General features: G+C 51.1%; 1 protein-coding gene across 1 annotated transcript in view; it reads left to right on the top strand.

Moving 5' to 3' along the window:
* Positions 1–7,831: 7,831 nt before the first annotated feature.
* SNAP47 (synaptosome associated protein 47) overlaps positions 7,832–15,930 on the top strand; it is a 110,199-nt gene continuing 102,100 nt past the window's right edge. The window contains exon 1 of the mRNA XM_082259360.1: positions 7,832–7,919. The gene's annotated coding sequence lies outside the window, so the exon portion shown is untranslated. The remainder of the gene's footprint in view (positions 7,920–15,930) is intronic.

Genomic DNA, 15,930 nt, shown 5'->3' with positions numbered 1-15,930 from the left:
CCCACTGGTTGGACCAGTATGGTGTCACTCTCCTTCTGTATCCTCACTGGTTGGACTGGCATGGTGTCCCTCCACCTCTGCTGCCTCACTGGTTGGACCAGCATGGTGTTACTCTCCTTCTGTACCCTCACTGGTTGGACTGGCATGGTGTCTGTCCACCACTATTACCTCACTGGTTGGACCAGCGTAGTGTTCTTCCCCCTTTGAGTTCAAAGATCGGGTTCAGCACCAATCTTGGAGCAAGGTGACACTCTTCCTCTGCTCTCACTGGTTGGACCAGCATGGTATCACTCACCTTCTGTACCCTCCCTGGTTGGACTGTAATGGTGTCCGTCTACCTCTGCTGCCTCACTGGTTGGACCAGCATGGTGTCACTCTCCTTCTGTACCCTCACTGGTTGGACCAGCATGGTGTCAATCAACCTTTGCTCTCTGGTTGGACCAGCACGGAGTTCTTCCCCCTCTGCTCCCCAAGATCAGGTTCAAAACTAAATCTTGCAGCAGCATGGTGTCACTCCCCCTTTGCTCTTTCACTGGTTGGACCAGAATGTTGTCACTCTCCCTCTGCACCCTCACTAGTTGGACCAGCATGGAGTCACTCTCCCTCTGCACCCTCATTGGTTGAACCAGCATGGTGTCCTTCCCATCCAAGATTGGGAACAGCACTCAAATACGGAGCAGCATAGTGTTCCTCCACCTCTGCTGCCACACTAGTTGGACCAGCATGGTGTCACTCACCTTTTTGTACCCTCACTGATTGGACTGGCATTATGTCCCTCTACCTCTGCTGCCCCACTGGTTGGACCAGCATGGTGTCACTCTCCTTCTGTACCCTCACTGGTTGGACCGGCAAGGTGTCCGTCCACCTCTACTCCCTCACTGGTTGGACCAGCATGGTGTCCTTCCCCCTCTGCTCCCCAAGATCAGGTTCAAACAAAACCTTGCAGCAGCATGGTGTCACTCCCCCTTTGCTCTTTCACTAGTTGGACCAGCATGGAGTCACTCTCCCACTGCACCCTCACTGGTTGGACCAGCATGGTGTCCTTCCCATTCTGCTCTCCAAGATCGGGTACAGCACCCAAATATGGACCAGCATAATGTCCCTCCACCTCTGCTGCCTCACTGGTTGGACCAGCATGGTGTCACTCACCTTCTGTACCCTCACTGGTTAGACTGGCATGGTGTCCCTCCACCTCTGCTGCCTCACTGGTTGGACCAGCATGGTGTCACTCTCCTTCTGTACCCTCACTGGTTGGACCAGTATGGTGTCAATCAACCTTTGCTCTCTGGTTGGACCAGCACGGAGTTCTTCCCCCTCTGCTCCCCAAGATCAGGTTCAAAACTAAATCTTGCAGCAGCATGGTGTCACTCCCCCTTTGCTCTTTCACTGGTTGGACCAGAATGTTGTCACTCTCCCTCTGCACCCTCACTAGTTGGACCAGCATGGAGTCACTCTCCCTCTGCACCCTCATTGGTTGAACCAGCATGGTGTCCTTCCCATCCAAGATTGGGAACAGCACTCAAATACGGACCAGCATAGTGTTCCTCCACCTCTGCTGCCACACTAGTTGGACCAGCATGGTGTCACTCACCTTTTGTACCCTCACTGATTGGACTGGCATTATGTCCCTCTACCTCTGCTGCCCCACTGGTTGGACCAGCATGGTGTCACTCTCCTTCTGTACCCTCACTGGTTGGACCGGCAAGGTGTCCGTCCATCTCTACTCCCTCACTGGTTGGACCAGCATGGTGTCCTTCCCCCTCTGCTCCCCAAGATCAGGTTCAAACAAAACCTTGCAGCAGCATGGTGTCACTCCCCCTTTGCTCTTTCACTAGTTGGACCAGCATGGAGTCACTCTCCCACTGCACCCTCACTGGTTGGACCAGCATGGTGTCCTTCCCATTCTGCTCTCCAAGATCGGGTACAGCACCCAAATATGGACCAGAATAATGTCCCTCCACCTCTGCTGCCTCACTGGTTGGACCAGCATGGTGTCACTCACCTTCTGTACCCTCACTGGTTGGACTGGCATGGTGTCCCTCCACCTCTGCTGCCTCACTGGTTGGACCAGCATGGTGTCACTCTCCTTCTGTACCCTCACTGGTTGGACCGGGATGGTTTCCGTCCACCTCTACTCCCTCACTGGTTGGACCAGCATAGTGTTCTTCCCCCTTTGGGTTCAAAGATCGGGTTCAGCACCAATCTTGGAGCAACAAGGTGTCACTCTTCCTCTGCTCTCACTGGTTGGACCAGCATGGTGTCACTCTCCTTCTGTACCCTCACTGGTTGGACTGGCATGGTGTCCCTCCACCTCTGCTGCCTCACTGGTTGGACCAGCATGGTGTCACTCTCCTTCTGTACCCTCACTGGTTGGACCAGCATGGTGTCAATCAACCTTTGCTCTCTGGTTGGACCAGCATGGAGTTCTTCCCCCTCTGCTCCCCAAGATCAGGTTCAAAACAAAACCTTGCAGCAGCATGGTGTCACTCCCCCTTTGCTCTTTCACTATTTTGACCAGAATGGTGTCACTCTCCCTCTGCACCCTCACTGGTTGGACCAGCATGGTGTCCTTCCCATTCTGCTCTCCAAGATTGGGTACAGCACCCAAATATGGACCAGCATAGTGTCCCTCCACCTCTGCTGCCTCACTGGTTGGACCAAAATGGTGTCACTCACCTTCTGTACCCTCACTGGTTGGACTGGCATGGTGTCCCTCCACCTCTGCTGCCTCACTGGTTGGACCAGCATGGTGTCCCTCTCCTTCTGTACCCTCACTGGTTGGACTGGCATGGTGTCTGTCCACCTCTGCTGCCTCATTGGTTGGACCAGCATAGTGTTCTTCCCCCCTTTGGGCTCAAAGATCGGGTTCAGCACCAATCTTGGAGCAACGAGGTGTCACTCTTCCTCTGCTCTCACTGGTTGGACCAGCATGGGGTCCTTCCCCCTCTGTTTTACAAGATAGGGTTCAGCACCCGATCTTGGAACAGCATAGTGTCACTCACCCTCTGCTTTCATTAGCTGGACCAGCTTGGTTTCCCTCCACCTCTGCTCTCACTGGTAAAATAAAAAAAAAATAATAAAAATAAAAATCAAGCATATACAATTGCTACACAAGTCATTTTGTAATTGAATGTTATTATAAATGCCCTTTAATTTTCAAGAATCAGTCTGCACAAGACGTGGTGGCACAAACAGCTATTTCTTCACAGCAAAAAGGGCAGGAATCTGCTACAAAGTTTATTACAATCCCTGCAATGTACAGAAATCACTCAGAGGGGAATGTTTTTTTCTCAAAGGGGAGTTACGCTTTAGGAGTCATTCATGCCAGAATGTGGTGCAGGAAAGGGGCGTTTCCCACACAACATGGGAACGTGCTGCCCTTGCTAGATGCATGACATTAATTGTTAAAGAATAAGTAAAGGCAAAACTTATATTTTATTTTTTTATTTTGGTTAGAGTGGAGAGGGATTTGTCCTGTTTACCATTATCATTGAAAGTAAAAGAAAATCCCACATTTTGGGTTGTCACCAGAACAGAAATAAAGGGGAAATCTTCCAATGGGGACACTAGTTCTGGCGACTTAAAGCAAAATGTTTTCTTCATTTTGGATAGCGTAGTGTGTGTGTGTCTGTATGTGTGTGCATGTTTCTTTGTGTGTGCGTGTGCGTCTGTGTGTCCCTGTCTGTCTGTGTGTCTCTCTCTGTCTGTATGTGTGTGTCTGTGTGTGTGTATGTGTGTGTGTCCCTGTCTGCGTGTCCCTGTCTGTCTGTGTGTCCCTGTCTGTGTGTCCCTGTCTGTGTGTGTGTGTGTGTCTCTGTCTGTGTGTCCCTGTCTGTCTGTGTGTCCCTGTCTGTGTGTGTGTGTGTCTCTGTCTGTGTGTCCCTGTCTGTCTGTGTGTCTCTCTCTGTCTGTATGTCTCTATCTGTGTGTGTGTCTCTGTCTGTATGTGTGTGTCTGTGTGTGTGTGTCTGTGTATGTGTCTGTGTGTGTGTGTGTCCTGTCTGTGTGTCCCTGTCTGTCTGTGTGTGTGTCTCTCTCTCTGTCTGTATGTGAGTGTCTGTGTGTGTGTCTCTGTCTGTATGTATGTGTGTGTCTGTGTGTGTGTCTGTCTGTATGTGTGTATGTGTCTGCCTCTCTGTCTCTGTCTGTGTCTCTGTCTGTGTGTCTGTCTGCGTGTGTGTCTCTGTCTGTGTGTCTGTCTGTGTGTGTCGGCGTCTCTTTGTGCGTGCCTCTGTCTGTGTTTGTGTGTCTCTGTCTTTGTGTCTCTGTCTGTTTGTCTGTCTGTTTCTCTAGCTGTGTGTGTCCCTGTCTGTGTGTATATATATGTCTGTGTGTTAAACCCGTTTATTTCGCAAACGGATATAATCAGTGCATCAACCAGTGCCTTCACGTGCGCCGCTACAGGAGTGGAATCATCCTGATAGATCAGGGAGCGTGGCTACAGACCCCGCAGGGTGGTCCACGTCCACAGCGGCAGAGCCAGATTCAGGATCTGACAAGACAGATGAGGCAGGGGAGGGCGGGGACACTTTTTGCTAGTCTGCAGCCCAAAGGCCATCTCCACCCAGGAAACAAAGGACTCCAGGACCGCCGTCAATGCATCAATGGAGGGGTGGGACCCTGAGGGACCTGCAGCCCCCGAGAGGGGGTCAGGTGGGGAAACATTCTCCTGAGACTCCAAAAGGTAAAGGGGAAACCCACGGCAAAGCGTCTAGAACCGCTAGGGGATTCACCCACCTAAGGCGCCGCACCTGTATCACCACAGGGGCATATGAAAGCATAGCCCCCCTACAACCTACAGCAGAGAGAGGGAAGGAACCCAACAGTATTTACCACCCCACCAGAGTAGCACCGGCCTGCACCAGAGGTAACCTGTATCCAAGTGCGGCATCCAAGGGAAAAGGAAACCCACCAGTCAGCACCAGGGGAAAAGGAGGAGCCCCCACAGTCATATTAGTCTCCCAGAGGCCCCACTGTCATAGCCAATGCATGCTGCTAATACACGACGGGCCAACCAAAAATGGCCCCCGGACTACACAAACGTTTGCAAATCACACGGGCCAAATACATAGGTGCCGACCACGGCAAAATGGCCACCACACGTGGCATCCACGAGGCTACCAAGGACCCAGGAGGAATCCCTGGAGCCCAGGCCACATCCGAAGAGAAAGGGGGGATCCAGGCACAGGACCACCATAACAGCCAGTGCCCACTCCAGCCGGGAAGACTGTTCCACCCGCCACCCCCACAGGTACATAACAGTGCAACGGCCCCATACACCAACCAGCCCACTGCACTACCCCGGAAAGGGGGGGGGGGGCAAAGATGGCCCACATAGGGACCACCAACATTAAGGCTGGATTGGGGAGAAGAAGGGGAACTCGAAGGTCTGACTGTCCCAGGAGGGGGTGCCCACATCTGCCTCAAACCCCATCCAGGGGGAGACGGGGGACATGTACTCATCATACCAGGAACCAGGCGGGCACCACTCCAGACAGAACCACCTAACCACCGAAATGGATGGCCAAGACTCGGTCGTATGCGATCTCGTGAGGCGTTTAACTCGCAGGCCAGCCCCGTCAGGTGGGGCTATGTGGCAGGCGACCTAGCGTGGAGCTGAGGCCTGTGCGCGCTCGCCGGCCAGACTGGTGGGAGCCGTGAAGTGGCTCTGCAGCTTACACATGCGTTTGCAAATGTGTGTCAACTAAACCCCTGTTCTTTGTATCATGGGACAGGTCTACTTGGTTGGTGACAGACTGGAGGGTGAGTACATCAGACTGGGGGCTGGCTGACTTCCATGCACCTCTTACAATCCTTCAACCTCATTTTTTACTGGTTCTAGATTATCCAGTCCGGCAGTTGATTGTAGATCTCACAGGAGAAAATATGCCAGTAAAAAGGAAAAACCGCCAGGACCAGAGATCCCAGCAAGAAACTTGGTCCATACTTCTGACTAGGCAGAAAAAAACTGAGTGCCTATAGCAGAGAGGGGGGGTATACCCCCTGGGACTGCCCATAGGCGTAGCCAAGCCTAGTGTCCTACTCCTGTAGGGGGCGATATTACCCAAAGGTTCTGAATATGGAGTGCTGTGTCCGTCAATGAATGAAAGAGAAATACTACTATTCCTCCCTCCATCCACAACTAAAGAGAAAACTTTTCTATGTTTAACCACATCCCGCCCGCCCTATAGGCGATTGACGTCGGGATTGTGGTTGTATTATCCTGACCGGACGTCATATGATGGCGGCAGGATAATACAGCTCTGCGCGCCGATCAGTGATGCGAGGTGTCAGCCTGACTCCCTGCATCTCCGATCTCGGTAAAGAGCCTACTGACGTAGACTCTTTACCATGTGACCAGCCGTGTCCAATCATGGCAGGTCACATAGTAAACAGGAAGAGCCGTTGATCGTCTTTCCTCAGTACGGGCACGAGTAAAGGAGCTCCGATCGGTGGCTCCCCTGATGGGGGGGGGGGGTCGGCACTGGTAATCAGATCGATTACCAGTGCAGACCCTCGGGGGGGGGTGCCACTAGAACCACCAGGGATGCCCACCATGACCCCAGGGATGCCCACTATGGCCCCCAGGGATGGCAATCAGGGCTCAGGGAGCCCCCCATTGCCCTCCCCATCAGTGCTGCCCCCCATTGCCCTCCCCATCAGTGCTGCCCCCCATTGCCCTCCCCATCAGTGCTGCCCACCAGTGCCCATCATTGCCATCTATCAGTTTCGCCCACCAGTGCCCATTATTGCCCACCAGTGCCGCCTATCAGTGCCGATCAGTGCCGCCTATCAGTGCCCATCAATGCCGCCTATCAGTGCCCAGCAGTGCCGCCTATCAATGCCCAGCAATGCTGCATATCAGTGCAACATATCAGTGCCGCCTATCAGTGCCCATCAGTGCCACCTGTCAGTGCCGATCAGTGCCACCTATCAGTGCCCATCAATGCCGCCTATCAGTGCCCAGCAATGCCACCTATCAATGCCCAGCAATGCTGCATATCAGTGCTACCTATCAGTGCCCATCAGTGCCGCCCGTCAGTGCCCACCAGTGCCGCCTATCAGTGCCCATCACTGCCGCCTATCAGTGCCCAGCAGTGCTGCCTATCCGTGCCCAGCAGTGCTGCATATCAGTGCTACCTATCAGTGCCAAATATCAGTGCCGCCTATCAGTGCCTCCTCATCAGTGCCACCCCATCAGTGCCTGGCAGTGCCTCCTCATCAGTGCTGGAAAAAACGTATTTATTTACAAAATTGTATAACATTAACAAAAAACTTTTTTTTTTTTACTTTTCGGTCTTTTTTTATTTGTTTAGCAAAAAGGAAAAAACCCAGAGGTGATCAAATCCCACCAAAAGAAAGCTCTATTTGTGGGGGGGAAATGACATAAATTTGGTGTAGGTACAGTGTTGCATGACCGCACAATTGTCATTCAAAATGCAACAGCACTAAAAGGGGAAAATTGGCCTGGGCAGGAAGTGCCCGGTATTGAAGTGGTTAAGATCTTTTTATTCATTTTGCTTTAGAAAAAGGGAGAAAACATCACAAAACATATCTATATTTATGTGTGATTTTTGAATGATTTGTCTTGCAAAGTTTTCTCTTTTTTCTAAAGAAAACATTTCTAGACTGGAGTTTTTCAGTGGTATCCATTGCCAGGCTGGTATATCCCCCCCCTCCCCTATAATATAAACCCCTTTATGGAGAGGGGTCTGTGATAGGAATCTCCCACCCCCATCCACTGTATAGCTGAACCCCCCAAGAGCTCAAAATCCCCCTCTTTATACTTACCCGGAACCAACGCGACTCTCTCATGTTCCAGGACGGACGGAGTTTCCGGGTGCACACGGCACGGTCAGCTGACCCGCGAGGTGACGTCACTGCAGCAAAAGAATAACAAAAGCAAACGGGAGAGACTGGTGAGCTCCGGTGATTGGTGGAGGAGGGGAGGGTGCTGACAGCTACTGGGGAACTACAAATACCAGCCAGGGCTAACAGGAGGCTGCATCTGTGTGAGAAACAACTGCTGGCAGCTGTGGGTGCTGTAGAGAGAATGCTGAGGCCCCATTCACACCTAAAGATTTAGAAAGTCAGGTTATTTTTTTGCGTGTTTTCGCGTTTTCCTGCGTATTCCAGGAACGAGCGCAGAAATGCGTAAGAAAACACAAGTCGTGGTGCTATTTAGGCTGCGTTTTCACCGGTGTGTTTACTAAGCGCACATCGAAAACGCAGAAATGTGCGGTTTGGAAAGACGCCGCCATGGCAGGTCAGGCTTGTGGCGGCATTAATTGTTAATGACATCCCAAGCGCGGGTCGCAGACGCGCCAAAATGTGAGGAAACGCTCCGCGACATACAAGGTTCTGGAGCTACTTTGGGGCGTAACACATAAAAAACATAATTGGGGACGCGTTTTCCCGGTACACTCAGGTGGGAATGAGGACTCTATGGGAAGAGATCACCGCTCACAATTTTAGTTGAGCGATTTGAACAAGATTTTTGCCCATTCACTTCAATAGGGGTGCCCTGTGTGCGTTTGTTGCCCCAAAAAGACCGCCCTTTCCCCTTTTCACACAGCAAGCGTCACGTGAGATTTAAAGGCGTGGTTTGCAGTGCGGTAATCAATGCAGAATTGCATTACATTTGGGGTGACATCAAGGAATAATGGCACCCAAAACCGTGTCATGCGTTATGCAACAATGTGGGGTTGCGGTATAAGACGTAACGTGCTTTTGGGTGCCATTATTCTAATATATCCACTTGGAACTCCAGGCTTTTTCTGGCACCAATATATATATATATATTTAAGCAGAGGCCCTGGAGAATAAATTGGTGGGTTTTGCAATTTTTCATGTCACACCGTATTTGCTGATCATCAGTGCAGCTTCTCAGTGCCCATCAATGCAGATCAGTGCCCATCAATGCAGAACAGTGTAGCTTCTCAGTGCCCATCAATGCTGATTAGTGCAGCCTATCACTGCCCATCAATACAGATCAGTGAAGCCTACCAGTGCCCATCAATGCAGATCAGTGCAGCATATCAGTTCCAATCAATGCAGAACAGTGCAGCCTATCCATGCCCATCAGTGCAGCTTATCAGTGCCTATCAATGCAGACCAGTGCCCATCAATGCAGATCAGTGCAGCATATCAGTTCCAATCAATGCAGAACAGTGCAGCCTATCCATGCCCATCAGTGCAGCTTATCAGTGCCTATCAATGCAGACCAGTGCCCATTGATGTAGAACAGTGTAGCTTCTCAGTGCCCATCAATGCAGCTACTTAGTGTCCATCAGTGCTGATTAGTGCAGTCTTTCAGTGCTCATAAGTGCAGCCTATCAGTGCCCATCAATGCAGATCAGTGCCCATTAATGCAGAACAGTGTAGCTTCTCAGTGCCCATCAATGCTGATTAGTGCAGCTTATCAGTGCCCATTAGTGCAGATCTGTACAGCTTCTCAGTGCCCATCAATGCTGATTAGTGCAGCTTATCAGTGCCCATTAGTGCAGATCTGTGCAGCTTATCAGTGTCCATCAATGCAGAACAGTGTAGCTTTCCAGTGCCCATCAATGCAGCTTCTTAGTGCCCATCAATGCTGATTAGTGCAGCCTATCATTGCCCATCAATGAAGATCAGTGCAGCCTCTCAGTGCACATCGATGCAGCCTAGGAATGTCCATCAATGCAGATCAGTGCAGACTATCAGTGCCAATTAATGCAGATCAGTGCAGCCTATTAGTGCAGCTTATTAGTGCCCATCAATGCAGATCAGTAAAGCCTATCCATGCCCATCAATGCAGACCTGTGCAGCTTCTCAGTGCTTATCAGTGCAGCTTATTAGTGCCCATCAATTCAGATCAGTGCAGCTTATCAGTGCCCATCAATGCAGCTTATTAGTGCCAAGCAGTGCAGCCTATCAGTGCCCATCAATGCAGAACAGTGTAGCTTCTCAGTGCCAATCAATGCAGCTGCTCAGTACCAATCAATGCTGATTAGTGCAGCTTATCATTGCCAATCTGTGCAGCCTATCAGTGCCCATCAATGCAGATCAGTGCAGCTTATAAGTGTCCATCAGTGCAGAACAGTGTAGCTTATCAGTGCCCATCATTGCAGATTAGTGCAACCAATCAGTGCAGCTTATCAATGGAGTTTATGAGTGTCCAGCAGTGCAGCTTCTCAGTGCCCATCAATGTGGATCAGTTCAGCTTCTTGGTGTCTATCAATGCAGATCAGTGCAGCTTATCAGTGCCCATCAATGCAGAACACTGAAGCTTTCCAGTGCCCATTAGTGCAGCTTCTCACTGCCCATCAATGCGGATCAGTGCAGCTTATCAGTGTCTATTAAAATAGAAAAGGGCACCTTATTAGTGCTACTGATGCTATGAGGAAGACTTTAAGCCGAAACGCGTTAGAATCTGTCATGCTGCAAATGCTGTCAGTGCTGGAATAAATATCTGCAAAGAAGAAGGTTTTGTGTCCCGGCTTTTCTTAAAACATGTGAATTAAACATTTCAGCCTGAGCACCGACACTCTGCTCTCTTTAAACTGCGGTGGAGCTAGGGTGAGTTAAACAACTTATCAGTGCCCATCAGTGCAGCTTCTGAGTGCAGCTTCTCAGTGCCCATCAGTGCAGCTTCTCAGTGCCCATCAGTGCAGCTTCTCAGTGCCTATCAGTGCAGAACAGTGCAGCTTATCAGTGCCCATCCTAGCAGCTGATCAGTGCAGCCTATTAAGACCCATCAATGCAGATCAGTGCAATGTATTAGTGCCCGTCAGTGCAGCCACATCAGCGAAGAAGAAAAATTACCTTTCTCTTTCGTTTATTGACGGACACCGCTCCTGATATTCATAACCATTGGGTTATACTGCCCCCTACTGGAGTAGGACACTAGGCAGAAAAGAATTCTGGCTACACCCATGGGCAGTCCCAGGGGGAATACTCCCTCTCTCAGCTATAGCCACTCAGTTTTTTTTTCTGCCTAGTCAGGAGTAAGGACCTATTTCCTTGCTGGGATCTTTGGCCCTGGCAAGCATTTTTTATATGGAAATTTATTTTTCTACTGGATTTTTTGCTGTGAGATCTCCAATCAACTGCCTGACTGGGTGATGGGCTTGATAATCTAGACTGGCTGGCCTGCAAGTTAAATGCCTCAGGAGTTCGCATACGACCAGGTCTCGGCCCGAGTTACAGCGTTCCTCCTGGCCGACAGCCCCCCCCCCCCCCCATTTCGATGGAGAGGGGTTCTGACTGGAGCGGTGCCTGCCTGGTTCCTGGTATGGTGAGTAGCTGTCCTCCCTCTTCCCCTGAAGGGTTTTGGGGTGGACGTGGGCCCCTCCTTAGGACGGTCGGACCCCCGGGTTCACCTCCTTCCTGTCAGGCACCCCCCATCTGCCAAGTCCCTCATCTTGCCCTCCCCCCTCCATGGGTGGTCTGGCCACTTTCCTGGGATGGGGATAGGGCGCTAACTGGCGATGGGGGCCAGGGGTGCGCCGCGGGCAACTGTACGATTTATCGTGCGGAGGGGGGTTGTACCTTGTTGGGGCTCCTGCCAGGGCCCCCTGTCCTGCCTGGATCTGTCCTTGAGGCCTGATCTCCCTCCTGGGTTCCTGTAAGCCTCGTGGTGCCGTGCAGGGCCACCATTTGTTTGTAGCCACGCAGTTTCTATACACGGTATTTCGATGGCCATTTTCTTGTGGTTTGCCATTGGAGATAGCGGCTACCATGACAGTGGAGCCCTGTGGGCACCGATTTTGGCGGTGGGAGCCGCTCCTCATCCCCTGGTGCTGACTCCTGGATCACTTTACTTCCTTATTGCTGCAGGTGTAGTGCAGATTCTCCTGGTGGCTGCAGGTTCCTTTTTCTGTGGTGGTTAGTCTGGTTGGGTCCTCTCCCTCCCTGCTGATGATCCTCTTGGTGCTTTGTGCCTGGCGACCGGGTGGAGCTGAAGCTGCAACGGGGGTACAGGTGCCCTTCGGCACTCACAAGCCATTAAAAGCGGCAAAGGTGTTTCCTTTCCCTGCCTATTTTGACAGAATTGTTGTTAAAGAGTGGGGATGACCAAAGCGTCCCCGTGGGGTCCCTAATAGCTTTACTAGGCTTTACCCCTATGAGGAGTCCCTTCTTAAGAAGTGGACTGTGCCACCAATGGTGGACACTCCAGTTTCCAGAGTAAACAAGGCAACCATGATTCCAGTTGAAGCGTCCCCAGCCTTTAAGGATCTGGCTGACCGGAATGCGGAGGCTGTGGCCCACACTATGTACACTCTGGCTGGTTCGGCAATGAGGCCGGTATTCACCATTGCCCTAGTGTTGCAAACTCTTACCAAGTGGGCTAAGCTCCTACACTGTGACCTGGAGGGGGAACAGCTCCCCCCTGCCTTTGTCAAGCTGGTGGACCAGCTGGTCAAAAGGGCTGCAGTTTATCTCTGATGCCTCTTTGGATGCAGCTCCCCTAGTGGCTCGCCTCACTGTTTTGGCAGTGGTCCTTCAGATTGTTTTTTGGCTTAAGTGCTGGTCTGCGGATCAGACTTCAAAAAAGGCCTTGACTGATCTTCCTTTTCAAGGAGATCACCCTTTTGGAGCTACCCTTGATGACATCATTAAAGGTCTCACGGGGGAGAAGAGTACTTTTCTTTCACCAGGCTACTAAGGGCAAGGAACCTTTTCGTAGATGTGGGCCTTTCTTATCAGCTCATAAAAAGTTTTTATGTCCCTCAGGGTCAACTGACATGGGCTCGAAGCCTTTCAGGGCCTCTTCTGGAGGATCCAAACAAACCTGGTTTGGCAAGCCAAGATTGGGCTTCTCCAGACCCGGGGACAAGGCTCCGTCTGCATGAAGGTACGTCCTCACCCGTATCAACGGTGGGGAGACATTTTCACTGGTTTCCGGACCCGTGGACTTCCCAGGTGCAAGACAAGTGGGTCCACAAAGTCATTCAGTCCGGCTACAAGAACGAGTTTTGATCTTTTCCCCCTGCAAGGTTTTTCCCTTCCAACTTGCTCCTGTCCCCAGACCGCTTACAGGGCCTGTTTGGGGCAGTACAAAACCCTTTCCTTCAAGGGGTGATTGTCCCGCTTCCGACCTCATAACATTTTCAAGGTTTTCACTCAAACATGTTCAAAGTTCCCAGGAAAGAAGGCAAAGTGCATCCAATCCTGGACCTCAAGGCGCTAAACTGCTTTGTGCGGGTACAGAAGTTCAGAATGGAGTCCATTCAAACAGTGGTGGCATCCCTGCGTCTAGGGGATTTCCTCGCCTCTATTGATATCAAGGATGCCTACCTTCACATTCCAATATGTGCCAGTCACCAGCGTTTTCTCCGCTTTGCTGTGGGAGAGGAGCGTTATCAGTTTGTGGCATTACCTTTTGGTCTCGCATCTGCTCCTCGGGTCTTCACAAAAGTGTTAGCCCCGGTGCTAGCTTTGCTGTACTGTACTGGGCTACTTGGACGATCTCCTTCTGCGAACGAAGTCTCCTTCTGCTTTGGTGGAGAAGCTGGAGATCACAATGTGACCTCTGCGGGAGTTTGTCTGGATTCTGAATTTTCAGAAGTCTGCTCTGGTTCTGTCCACAAAGCTGGACTATCTGGGCCTGACTCTGCATTTGGCCTTAGCCAGAGTGCTCCTTCCTCTGGACAAATTTCAGAAATTGCAGGCTGCAATACGCCTCCTGCTGTCCAACAAATGGTCATCCCTCTGGACTTGCATGCTGGTGCTGGGCCTGATGGTGTCTTACCTTCGAGGCAGTTCCGTTTGCACAATTCCATATGAGGTCCCCGCAAAGGAAAATTCTGACCACATAGGACAAGACTCTACAGTCTCTGGCCAATCAGATCCAGATGAGTCAGGGCACAAAGGGGTCCCTGATATGGTTGCTTTGTTTTCTGGCACTTTGGCTGGTAAATTCCTTCTTCTCCTTGTATTGGACAGTGGTCACCATGGATGCCAGCCTGTCCGGCTGGGAAGGCGTCCTCGGCAAGCATTCTGCTCAGGGGATCTGGACGCTGGAAGAGTCCAGACTCCTTATCAAGGTCTTGGAACTCCGAGCAATTAGGCTGTGCCTGGATCATTGGACGGATCATCTTCAGGGTTGTCCAGAGCGCATTCAATTGGACAATGCCATGGCCGTGGTTTATGTCAATCACCAAATGGCACAGGAAGTGTCCTGGCGGCTCTGGAGGTAGCCAGCATTCTAAGGTGGGCAGAGTGGTTCATTCCAGCCCTCTCCTTTTGTACACATTCCTGGGGTGGAAAATTGGCAGGCGGATTACCTCAGTCGGCAGGCGTTGGACCACGGGGAGTGGTCCCTTCATCCTGTCTCTGGTGGGGCACCCCCAAGCTGGACCTGTTGGCGTCTTGGCTCAAAAAAAAGGTGCAGAGGTTTGTGGCTCGGTCAAGGGAACCTCTGGTGGATGCCACAGATGCGCTGATGGCCCCGTGGGGTCAGTATCGTCTGATTTACGCCTTCCCTCCTCTCAAGCGACTGCCAAGACTTCTACGCAGGATGGAGGCAGAAAGGATTCTGGTCATCTTAGTGGCTCTGGACTGGCCTCACATGGTTTGGTACGCCGATCTGTTGCAGCTGGTCACTGACGTTCCTTGGCAGCTTCCTCTCAGGGAGGATCCGCTGTCCAAAGGACCGATTTTCCATCCTGCTTTACAGTCTCTGGCTTTGACAGTTTGGCTGTTGAATGTCAGGTGCTGAAGGATAGGGGTTTATCTGAGTCGGTGATTATTACACTGTTAGAAATTAGGAAATCTACCTCTAGGAAGATCTACCATTGTATGTGGAAGACGTACATTGCGTGGTGTGAGTCTTTTGGGGTTCTTCCTCACTCTTTTTTGGTGGCTCGAATCTTGACCTTCCTTCAACGGGGGCATGAACAGAAATTGGCCTTGAGTACCATGAAGGGCCAGGGGTCAGCTTTGGTGGTCTTCTTCCAGCGTACCTTTCTTCAGTGTGTCCGACATTTGGTTCCTCCAGTATGGGCTCCGTTGCCGCCTTGGGGCCTTAATTTAGTTCTTTCAGCTCTACAGAAGCCTCCCTTTGAAAATATTCAGGAGATTCCCCTTGTTACGCTGTCCCAGAAGGTGGCCTTTTTAGTGGCTTTCACCTCTGCGCGCAGGGTGTCAGAACTGGTGGCGTTATCCTGCCGTACACCTTACCTGGCGATTCACAGGGATAAGGTTGTCTCTGATTTTCATTTGAATGAAGACATTGTGTTGCCTTCCCTGTGTCCCAGGCCTAAACATCCGAAGGAAGTTGCCTTGCATGCCTTGGATGTGGTCCGGGCAATTAGGGTGTACTTGGCAGCTACGGAGTCTTTCAGGAAGTCAGACTCTCTCTATGTGCTCACAGATGGACCTCGAAAAGGGTTGTCTGCTTCCTCTGCAACAATTTTCAGATGGAGCAGACAGACAGTGTTTCAGGCCTATTGCATGAGGGGTCAGGTTCCTCCTTTCCCTGTCAAGGCGCACTCTACTCGGGTGCTTGGTGCCTCCTGGGCTTTCCGTCATCAGGTGTCAGTGCTGAAGGTTTGCAAGGTGGCCATCTGGTCGTCGGTGCACACTTTTACAAAGTTTTATAAAGTGGATGTGTTGGCATCTGTGGATGCTTCTTTTGGCCACAAGGTTTAGCAGGCTGTTGTTTAAGAGGACCTGATCCTATTTGAGGGTGTGTTGTTTTTTTTCAGGTGGGCTCCAGTTGTTTGGTTGGCTAATTTTTAGCCTTGGAAATTTTTTTGTTGTTCCCACCCCTCTTGCTTAACACTGCTTTGGGAGGTCCCAATGGTTAGGAAGATCAGGAGCTGTGTCCGTCAATGAAGGAAAGAGAAAATGGGATTTTTGACTTACCTTAACCACTTAAGCCCCGGAAGATTTTACCCCCTTCCTGACCAGGGCCTATTTTGCGATTCGGCACTGCGTGACTTTAAC

The sequence above is a fragment of the Pelophylax lessonae genome, assembly GCF_965119305.1.
Source record: "Pelophylax lessonae genome assembly, chromosome: 5".
NCBI classification, from domain to species: Eukaryota; Metazoa; Chordata; class Amphibia; order Anura; family Ranidae; genus Pelophylax; species Pelophylax lessonae.
Note: the sequence above shows the minus strand (reverse complement) of the source record. Positions and strands in the feature narration are given on the sequence as shown.